Here is an 11,607-nt window from a genome sequence, read left to right on the forward strand (position 1 = left end):
TGAATGTAGAAATAGTGCATGTACTGGCCGACTAGGAGTGTAGAAGTTGGCCGACTTCGTTTCTTATTGTTTTTAAATCGTTATTATTACTAATTACCAGCAGTGACGGTTTTGCGAAGGTTAGGGGGTCGGTCTTTCAGACTGAAGCCTGTTCCCCAAAGTTGCGGAATGTCTAAAACGAACGAAATATCTATTAGTTATGCCTTTACTCATAAACTTTAAGCTCCCGTCAAATAAAAATTACGAATGTTTAGAAAAACTAAACATTGGTAGTAAGAAAACCCCTCCCAAAATACTTTTCTAAATTCGCCATTGATTCTCTAGGTTGTATCCGGAAGATTATTGCTAAACATATAAACGAAACGAAATATTAGTTATGCCTGTGCTCATAAACTTCAAGCACATCCCAAATAAAATTAGGACTTTTTAGAAAACGAAACAATCAGAGAAACCCCTGCCAAAGTACCTTTTTAAATCCGCTGCTGATTATTTGTATAAATTGGTATTCAAGGTTGTATCCGGAAAATTATTGCTAAATCATTGCACAACTACAATATAACAGAAATGTGGAAGTACGGTTTGACGGATATATTGAAAAACGTATGCTTTGAAAGATATATAGAAAAACGTATGTTTAACTTTTGTGCTAGAAGCTAGAGTACTAAGCTCTTAGAAATGAAACATGGATGACAAACTAAAATGATCTAGAGAAGAAAAAAAATGTCTATAACTCAAAAGTTAAAATAAAGTTAAATAGCCTGTAAAAATGTCCTCATATACTACATTCTTCATCTTAGCTTTAATTCGTAAAACATGTGCTCCATCCATCTTGATGGTAAATTACAGAGCTAAATATGGCATTTAGGTCATGGAATTCTTATCTAACTATAGAATATATTATAAGAAAGCTATTTGGATAGAAAAATCATGAAAATGAAAAAAGCCAAAATTTCCAAAATTCTCGTTTTTTCCCAAAAAAGCCGGCTTTTTATGTGAAAAAAAACCATCGATTCAAAAAAGCCGGCTTTTTTGCATCTCTGCTCACTACTCATCTCAACGACCGGGAAAACAATGGATAACACTTTACAATCAGTCATTTTACACTATATTTACATGCTACTCTTCCCAACTTCAATCCCTTGAGGTATCTGAATTCCACAATATTTTTTTTTCTTAGATTGAAAGTAATATGTCTCCCATGTTAGGTAAAAGTTGCTCCAGACATTCCGGAGTTTCGCTGGAATATACACGTATACATACATCAAAACATTTAGAGCTGTGTGAGCAATGATTTTGATGTTGCTCCTGTAAATTCAAAATCCAGGAGGCATAGTCGCTCATACCAAAACGTGGCATTAAATGACATTGTGTTTGTAACAGTGTCACGAACTCAAACTATGGATTTGACACTAATCTCAGTCACTTGAGACATTTTATTTTTCATCCTTTATCGCCCGCCATAATAATGGGTTTTGAATCAATTGAATTGAGTTTGAGTTTAACGTCCCGTCAGCAGTGAGGCTATATGACATGTAGACCTACTAATTAACGCAAAGTACATGAGCTCTCGCTGGGGGCCGAATCTGGGTCTCCCACACCGAAAGCGTATACGCTATACGCTTAACCACAAAGGAGCTTTACGATGAGAGTTAAATTTGGACTTTAACGCTTTCGGAGTTGTAATTATTAATTTCTGCAACAACGAGAACTATGGATTCGACACAAATATCGATCGCTTTTACTTTATATATATATTGGCGGAGAGAAAGGGACCACATCCATATACAAAAGCCTTGCAGATTATTGAACTGAAATCCTTTGGAAATAAATCCTATTCTGCTTTCTTTCTCGAGTATAAATAAGTCTCTTAGACATGACTTCGTGTTCGTAAATTTCCTGTTTACATAGTTTTGGGGATCGGGAGTTTTGTGTCTGTAACGAAGATTGGAGTTTGTATAATAATTTCTGTTTATACACGAATAGTCTCTTTACCTTTCAGAAAGCGTAAATCACTTGCTGTAATGAGAAAATTCAGAAGTAACTTCCGATGACAAATAGCTCCAAATAAATACACTGCATAATTTATTTATGATATTATTTTCTTAATTTCTATTTAACATTTACATATATCATAGAATACAAACGTACTGTGAACACCTGTTATATTTTAAACATAATAATCACTATGTTTTGCAATGATTGTATGTTATATATATACAACTGACGTATTTTAATGTAATTATTTTATATAATTTTTCATGCATTAAGGAAAATAGAATTTCATAAAAAACATTGACTCAGATAGGAATCGAACCCTCGACCTTACGATTAGAAATCCAACGGCGTACCACTGAGCTAACACAAGCGCTCCACGAATAATACTTCTAGCTATATATAACAGTATTTAAGATAATAATTACATTCATATCCACTGCAAACGCTGTTTTTGTTCTACTTTGACTTTTATTTTAGTACTCAGGAGAGAATAATGTTCTATGTCTTAACTTTCACCATTCTTTTACATATGGAAAGATTCGTTTACGTATCTAAATATTCCATTAAGTATGGAGAGCAAAATGGCAAACAAGCATGTGCTGGCATTAATACAGTTTCGAAATATTGTATCATTAAGTATTTCAATCAATGTTGCTTTTTTATATATAATTGGTAACAAGTCTTATTATATTTAAAAGAAGAAAAACACATCTGCAAGATTTTTCCCGATTGCAAAGGTTGGCTTCGAGGTTCGAACCTGGTTTATTTTTTCCCGAAGATACCCGAAGTTGGACTTAGAAAATTTTTGCCTCGAAACAGCAATAAAGAATGCGCTCAACCTTTTTGAGACAAGGTGTACCAATTTCAATTAAACCCCAAAAATAAATTCATGAGTGCAACCTGTGCCATAAAACCCGCCTGTGTACACCACAATGAGTTTTTCAAATTAACATTGTTTTTTATATCTGATATATATATATATCAAGTGTTCTAAAAATGGCGTCCACGGATACTTGAGCGCTATTCGTCGTGTCAAAATAAAGGAAAAACTCCTATATAATGATATACCCTCTGGAGCCTCCTTCAGCCGCTATAGGAAATCAAAATTTCACTATGTGTAACAGCGTAGGTCAACTTGAAACCACTAGTTGCTCTATGATTTCATGAAAGAGTCACATCGGTTGTTACCCTAGTAAGTGGTGCTTGTGTCATTTTAAGTACAATCTGGAAAGAACCGATGTAACTATTTGATGGATCGGTATGTTCTCTGCATATATATAGGATGTTAATAAACTAGATCGACAAACTGAAAAAGGGGATTCCTCACAAAAAAAAAAAAAAAAAAACGTTCATATAACCTGTGGTCAGAATTGCATAGTTTCAGAGCTAGGGCTGTTCGAAATCGTGGGAAAATGAACTTTGGGGGTGAAAATCTCCAAAACTATTAGCCATTGAGCTGAGGCGGCATGTTATTGCCTTAGACTTGTGATCTGTTCTATCCAAAAATGCATAAATCTGAATCGTTCAGTGGCGGCTCAAGAGAGTCCCGAAATGTCATATCAGAAACCTGATTATTAGGTTTGGAAATAATGAAAACTTCAATTGGTTGAACAAAATACGTATAAATGTAAAAGTAAATAATAAATGATATGCTTTTATATTTTTTTGACATAGAAAGGTTTCAACATAAAATCTTTAATACAAATCTGTTACAGCCTAATACACTAATTATTAAGAACTGGGGTAATCTGCTGGGGTAACGATAATCTCAGCATAGTCATTTTCAGAAAAGAGAAAGAATTCTTGCGTATAATCACCGGTATAAACCGCACACACTCAGGTAAATAATCATTTAAAAAATACGAAATCCTCATTGTTCCGTCATTATACATTCTAGATATAACCGCATTCAACAAGAGAGAAATTGACACTACCAATACTACACAGAACATCTATAACACAAGAAACGAAAATATATTAAAAAAGATGAGATGAGAATCAATATTTATAATCACTTTACTGTAGACTTTACAAATGAAACAAATATGACATGGTTTTAAAAATGTCAGGAAGTACATATAAAATAAAGCGTACTATAGAATTTAAAAAAAAAATCTCGACGATAAAATTATATAATTTGAATCTTTCTTTCTCATGTATTAAATATTTTTCTTTTTCGTTATTACATTTTTTAATGTTTCATTGATATATGTAATCTAATGTAATATATAAAAACAACTACAGTGTATTATGAGGTGGTGTCGAAAAGCTTCGAGACTAGTTCTGTATCACGCCAACAGATGACAGCGCAAGGCAGCACTCTCAGGTGCAGGGGCACCGAACTTCATTAGTCAGTGTGCCAAGAGACATCGATCGTCCTGTGTACATATGAAGCTGTACAGGTGGTGTTATTCTGACCACGTGTTACATCTGCGACTTCATCATGGACAGTAAGTTAGGACAAGAAGCAAACGTGAAATTCTGTGTGAAACTGTGACGAAATTTGGGTATATGGATACGACCCTGAGACAAAGCAACAGTCTTCACAGTAAGAAAGTTCATCACTTCTACGACCGAAAAAGGCGGAGAAGGTCTGCAGGTCAACAAGTGCATGTTCATCGTCTTTTTCGACATTTGCGGAATTGTGCATCCGGAATTCGTCCCCACGTTCCCACGTTCCGGACCGTCAAGAGCGAGTTCTACTGCCAGATTTTAAGACACCTGAGGAGAACAACTCATTGCAGCATCACAGACATCTCAAGGGTCTCTGTGGTGGATTTGCCTATTTTCACACAGAATTTAACGTTCGCTCGTTGTTTTAACTTGTGCATGATGAAATCACAGATGTGGTAACACACATAGTAAAATAGTACCATATGCACAGTTCCCGATGTACACAGGACGATGTCTCTTCGCACGCTGACCTATAGAGGTCGGTACTTCCCGTGCTTGAGCTTGCGGCCTTGTGGAGCCATCTATTGTCATGTTACAGAATTAGTCTCGAAACTTTTTGATACTATCTCGTATATAAGGAAATTGATTTTATTGTTTAGACAGTTGTAAACAAGTAACGCCAGCTTAATATATTTTGAACTTTGTACTATATTTTGAACTTCGAACGTTAAATATCTTGGTTGTAAAGAACAAATAGATGAAATGACATTTTTATACTTATCTCAAATGAGGAGGCAAGGAAATTGCAGAATAATATATTTTCAGAGTGGTATACACATGCACGTTCCTTTTAGGGAAACAACTTTGTTTCCAACATTCTGGTATTTCTGCCAGATTTCCGAAACTTACCTGCCTCCACGAGTTGCAGACAAAAGGGGAGCAGGAAGATAGAAAGAAAGGAGTTTAGAAAAAGCGTTGTAAAATATATTAATATTTTTTTTTCACCGTTTGAAGGCATTTCCTTCAATGAGAGTACGTTATATGTGTTCTATATTACTTTTCCACTCTAGATATTTGGCTGCTTGTTTCATGTGACTAGACCAACTAGGAAATGAGATACAAACATTTGAAAGTAACTATATGAAATTTGATTTCTTTTCTGAACATCGCTCAGTATCAAACGCCATACTTATGGACTCAGTCTGCAAAAAGTTAAGAGCCTTTTTAAGTTTCTACTTCCTCCTGCTGATGCCACTTCTCTTCTTATTAAAGAGCAGACTCTACAAGCCTCAATTTGTCCTTTTGTTCTTTTCAGTGTATTTACAACACAATTCAAATCCACATAAAATATAAAACATAAAAATGTAAAGAAATATATATGGCACTTGGGATTACAAACCTAGTCTGTGGTTGTAATTTCGGTTAAATATCAGAATTGGTTAAGATTATTGAAATTCTATAGTTTTGTTTCTTCTTTTTTCATAATTATATATTCAGTAATAATTTTTAACAAGTTTAAGTTATTTTATTATTTGTTAAAATTTCTTGAACATTAACGTTTTTTATTTTGTATCTCACTGTGATATTTTTTGACCCACTCCTCACACGTCCATAATACGTGTTTTTGTATTTGTTGTTGTCCACAATCACATAGGTCATCCATCGTGATGTTTCTTTTTTCATACTGCTTCTATAAGGGATATGACCCGAAAGACACTCCATGGTCACTTTTGAGATTTCTCCTGTTTCCTTTCGTAATTACAATGCTGGGAGGTATTCTTTTAATTTATCACCTTTGCGTGCGCTTTCCAAATCTTGTTGGTATTTTACATTTATTATTGCATCTAGTTCTTCCTTTGTTTTAGGTATTTCTCCTTTTATTTCAATAATTTTAGTATCCTCCTTCTTTAATTAGTATGTTATTGCATGTCTTTAGATCTGGTCTTCAATTGGCTCTTCCATTGTTAATATTTGGAGGGATTCTATAGATAATGTTCAAATAATACTTTAAGTTCTATTTAGTGCACTTCTTTGCACTTGTAATTTTTGTTTCATTTTAACATTAGCAAAGATTCGATGTATCAATATCTTTGCTTTACACTTATCGTTGACATTATAATTATTTTGTTGTAAAATTTCCATATATTGATTGGTATTTTAAAGTATGGTTTTGTCATTATTAAAAGTTTGTGCTATATTCCTTCCTCTTTCTATTCCTGACGGAAGCTCATGTGGTTTGGATTCCACGTTACTCAGTAGGTCCACGTCTCATATAGCCTCGCTGCTGAAAGGGACGCTAAACTAAAATCAACTCAACTCATTTCCAACTTTTCGTCAATCCATATTCCTTGGAATTTAAATTTCTTTGTTCTTTTTATTCCTGTGTTATTTATTTTCAGGGTCTGATTTCTTTGTAGTGTTTGCCCTATTACCATAAATTTTCTGTTATACGAGGATAATTTTAGATTGTTATTTGGGGACCACTCGTTTACTATGTTTAGTATCTTGTTTCCTTCCTCTTCTATATCACTTCTAGAAGATACAGCTGTAATTATTGCCATGTCGTCTACGTAGACCACAACTACTTTTGTTTCTTTAAGTTCATCTAATATATCAAGACAGGGTCGGATTATATGTCCCGCATTATTGTCCTGACGGTTCTCTCAGTAGCCAGTTAAGTATTACTTTGTATTATTTTTTATCTACGTCTAAATCCTTTAGTCTTTCATCAAAAGTTGTCAAAAGCTGTACTAATGTCAAGATAGATTATTATTTTATGTATTTCTCTTTTCTCTGTATCTATATGTTCTATTAAAGCACCAATTGCATTTTAAGTGCTCTTTTTGCTTCTAAACCGGTAGTGTAACTTGAAATTTTCTATGTTGCTGTATTTGACTATTCTAATTACTACTACTCGTTTGAATAATTTCACTAGTATGTTCAGCAAGCAGATAAGCCGGAGTGATTTCGGCTCTCTTTTATCTTTATCTTTTCACTATTTTATTATCACCAAGTAGGAAATATTCCAAGGCATGGGAAGTCTCTGTAGAAGAAGTCACTCATTATAAATTCTGGTAAATTAAGATACCTATTTGTTTATTTGGTTTATAAGGAAACCATATTTTATGCAATCTGGTCCTGGTGTTTTGTTTTTTAGTCTCTTTATCACTGGTCGAAGTGAGACGGTATGCGGTGGTATGGCATACCGCCTCTGCTTTTTCATTGATGACAGCATACCATTTCTGGTCTTTCAGTGATCAACACATACCGTCCCTGGAGAGTAGATGCTAAAATAATTTTAATAAGCCAATTTTTATACACAGTAATTGAACAATGGGTTTAGAAGTAAATGCAGAGAAAACTAAATACATGGAAGTGCGTCGGGACCGTAATACGGCAAATTGTGGAGGCGTTAAAATACTAAATAATACTTTTGATAAAGTGGATACTTTCAAATATTTAGGATCAATATTAACAGACGAAAATCATATTCACGAAGAAATTAAATGTCGACTAAAAGCAGGGAATTCGTGTTACTATTCGGTTCAAAATCTCTTGTCGTCGCGAATTCTGTCGAGGAATTTGAAGCTTAAAATATATAAAACGATAATCATGCCTGTTGTTCTGTATGGTTTCGAAATATGGTCGCTTACTCTGAGGGAAGAACATAGACTGAAAGTATTTGAGAACAGGATCCTGAGAAGAATATTCGGACCCAAGAGGAACGAGAATGGGGAATGGCGAAAGCTTCATAACGAGGAACTACATACTTTATACGGTTTACCCAACATTGTTAGGGTCGTCAAGTCTAGGAGGCTTAGGTGGGCAGGTCATGTAGCTAGAATGGAAGAAAGTAGAAACGCTTTCAAAGTCTTGACTGGTAGACCCATAGGAAAACGACCATTAGGAAGACCTAGGCGCAGATGGGAGGATAATATTAAGATGGATCTCGCAGAGATAGGAATACGAAGTAGAAATTGGATCCAATTAGCTAAGGATAGAAGTCAGTGGAGAGCTTCTGTGAACGCGGCACTGAACCTCCGGGTTCCATAGGCCATAGAGTTAGTTAGTAGTTAGTTAGTTAGTTAGTTAGTAATTGAACAATAGCTCTGCACATAAAAAGATTTTATTTTTATGTAGAAGCAATTTTTAAGTTGACAACACCGACATTTTTGTTATCTTTTTCCTCCTTTTGTTCTTAAACTGAGTTGTATTCAAAGAAGTTCATCTAGTTTATATTGTTATGTGCCATATTGAATAGTTCCTTTCGTATGTGTGTATGAGTGTGTCTTCTTGCCTTAATGCATATATATATGTCGTATTTTGAGCATGGGCCGATTTTAAGGGTTGTTTGCTGTGGGGGGTGAATCATACAGCGGGTTTGGAATACCCTCAGTCAAGTGGGGTGTCCGGGAGTTTTCTCGCAGGAAATTGTCAATATAAAAACTCCGTTCTTGAGCATTTTCTTGTATAATTCTCTATAACACAACATAAGTGGATTTTTTTAATTGTTTAAGAAAATTTGTTGACGGGGAATCAAAGTCTCTCCATCTCCCCTGTAACTACAGAGAAGCTCTCCAATGGTTTTCAGTCATTATGTAAATAGAAATGCAATTTTCTAGGCAACATACCTTCGCCGGTATGTCGAGTCAAAATCGTAATAAAACATACCGCCTCTGCCTTTTTTTTTCTACTTCGAACACTGCTCTTTATATCGTCGCATGAGAACCAGAGGAACGTAACTCCATTTTCGTAGGGTTAGAGGCAAGAGAACAAAAATACTATTTTCTGAGAAAGATGTGTTTTTAATAGGATGGTAATTGAAGTACATTATAACAGATGATCGACAAGGAGAACAGGTAGCGTTACGTTCCATTTACACCAAGTGGGGCTTTCACAATTATGTCCAAACATAAAGAACGCGGAAACCGCATTTTTGGAGTTACGTTCCTCTGGTTCTCATGCGAGGATATATTCTTCGATTTCATACTTTGTTACCTCAAGTATTTCATAATCTCTTTCTGGTACTTCATACAATGTATTCTTCCTCTTTATGGTATTATGCAATAAGTTCTCTTCTTGCACACCTAATGGTAGTAGTGTTTTCATAAGGTATTCTATCGTATCTTTCCATCCTTCTGTGGAGATGCCGTCTGGTTTTTGAAGGGTTAATAAGGTTGTTGGTTTTGAAATCTTACTGTCTATTATTTTATCGAGTTCACTCCATGGATCGATGTTTAAGTGTTCTTTAACGTAATTGTCTCAGTTTTCTTATGTAGTTTCTTTTATACCTTTTGGTATTTTCGTTTCATTCTTGTTCGTTTCATTCTTGTTCGTTTCATTCTTCGTTCGTTCATTCTTCTATATTCTTCTAAGGTTCGTTGTTTGCTGATATAATTTCCGTAGCTTTATAGTCTTTTATTTCAGATTTCTTTGATTGCTGCTTTAAAATACTTATTTAATTTATTGGTCCTGATTTCGTTTTTTTTTTTTTTTTTTTTTTGTTGTTGTTGTTGTTGTTTTCTTTATTTTTTCCATAATTTGATGTTTCAGTCTTTGTCACAAGAGAGTCTAAATTTGTATTTGTGGCAAACTCGTGGTTTTAAAAAACTTTTTGTCATTTTATGGTTTTTATTTTTTTATTATATCTTAATTGTTCATCATTATATATTTCTTGCTGAAGGTTTATTGCTTCCATTATGTCAAAAAGAACATTGCAGTCAACGCATGATAACACATATAGGATTTGCCAGGTATTTATTCTTCTACTTAGTGTCTCCGTTGTTATGGTAACATCTATCTAAACTCAGCCCCTTATTTGTTTCTTGTATGTCGGTGGTTCATTTTCTATGCTTATCGTAAGATTATTTTTGTTTATAAAATCTCCTACTAGTTCTTCCTTTTCATCCGTCTTTTTTTACTATACCACAATGAGAATTTTGAGTTTGAGTCTATATATATGATGATGTAATTACTTTTATATGTTTTACATATATTAATATAGTTTTGTATAAAATATTTTATAGAAGACACACCGTAGTCTAGTCCCGGGTTCGATTCCCGGCGCCGGTGCTTTCCCAATTTTCAGCGTCCACTCAGCGACGTGAGATAAACTGGGGAGTCAAGTGAATAAAAGACGTGACGGCCACTAGCTCTAGCAAGCTCCCGATACGCCAGTAAGCGATAGGGCGACGTGTTCGTTACTAGTCTAGACCAGGCCCGTGCTGGCCCACCGGGACACCGGGACATGTCCCGGTGCGCCCTCCGAAACATCATATTATAAATAAAGTTTCAAGTTATGTTATAGTAAATTCTTAAGTTTGTTTTTGGTAAAGAACCCGTGATAAGTACAGTGTGCCCTTTACATAAGGCGCCCTTGCGAAACCACATCAAAGATAAACGGTTTTATTTATTTTTCTGTACGGCACAGTTCTGTACAATAAACATATACTGTTAGTGTTGGTAAAGAGCTCGTGGAGAGTACAGTGCGCCCTTTACGTAAGGCCCCCTTGCGATACCACATCAAAGATAAACAGTTTTATTTATTATTCTGTATAGCAACAGTTCTGTACAATAAATACATATTATTACTATTGATAAAGAACCTATGAAAGGTATAGTGTGCCCTATGCATAGAGCGCCCTGCGAAGCATCAGATTATAGATAAGTGGTTTTAGTTGTAGTTCTGTATATCAGTTCTGTATAGTAAATTCGCCCGTATAAAAGGCACCCTGCGAAATATCACATTATAGAAACGCTTTAAATTCTTCTGTATACCAGTTTCGTATCATACATTCATACAGTTGCTATTAGCAGAGAACAGCTAAAGAGTGCAATCACTTTTCAAAAAATATGTATAAAGCCAGTAAAGCAATTAACATGTAGGTATACTTAGTAAGATAATATAGAAGTGTTTCGTACTGCTACTCATTTATTGCCAAAAAACACTCAAAAGCTAAGCGCAATCGATATAGTGCAGTTTAAATAATTCAAGTTTTTTAAAGCTCTTTATTAAAAAATTTGACTGTTTCTGTGTGTTTTAGAGGAGTGTTCGAATAATCAGTGTCTGTTTTTTAAAGCTATATTGTTTGACATACACACACACACATACACACACACACACACACACACATACACACACACAAATACAAGAATTAAAATGTTTTTCTCTAGTAAGAAAGTTTTCCAGTTTAGCTATTTACCTTACTAAATAACTTT

Source organism: Thermobia domestica, chromosome 12 (assembly GCF_964235325.1).
Source record: "Thermobia domestica chromosome 12, izTheDome1.hap1.1, whole genome shotgun sequence".
Classification (NCBI taxonomy): domain Eukaryota; kingdom Metazoa; phylum Arthropoda; class Insecta; order Zygentoma; family Lepismatidae; genus Thermobia; species Thermobia domestica.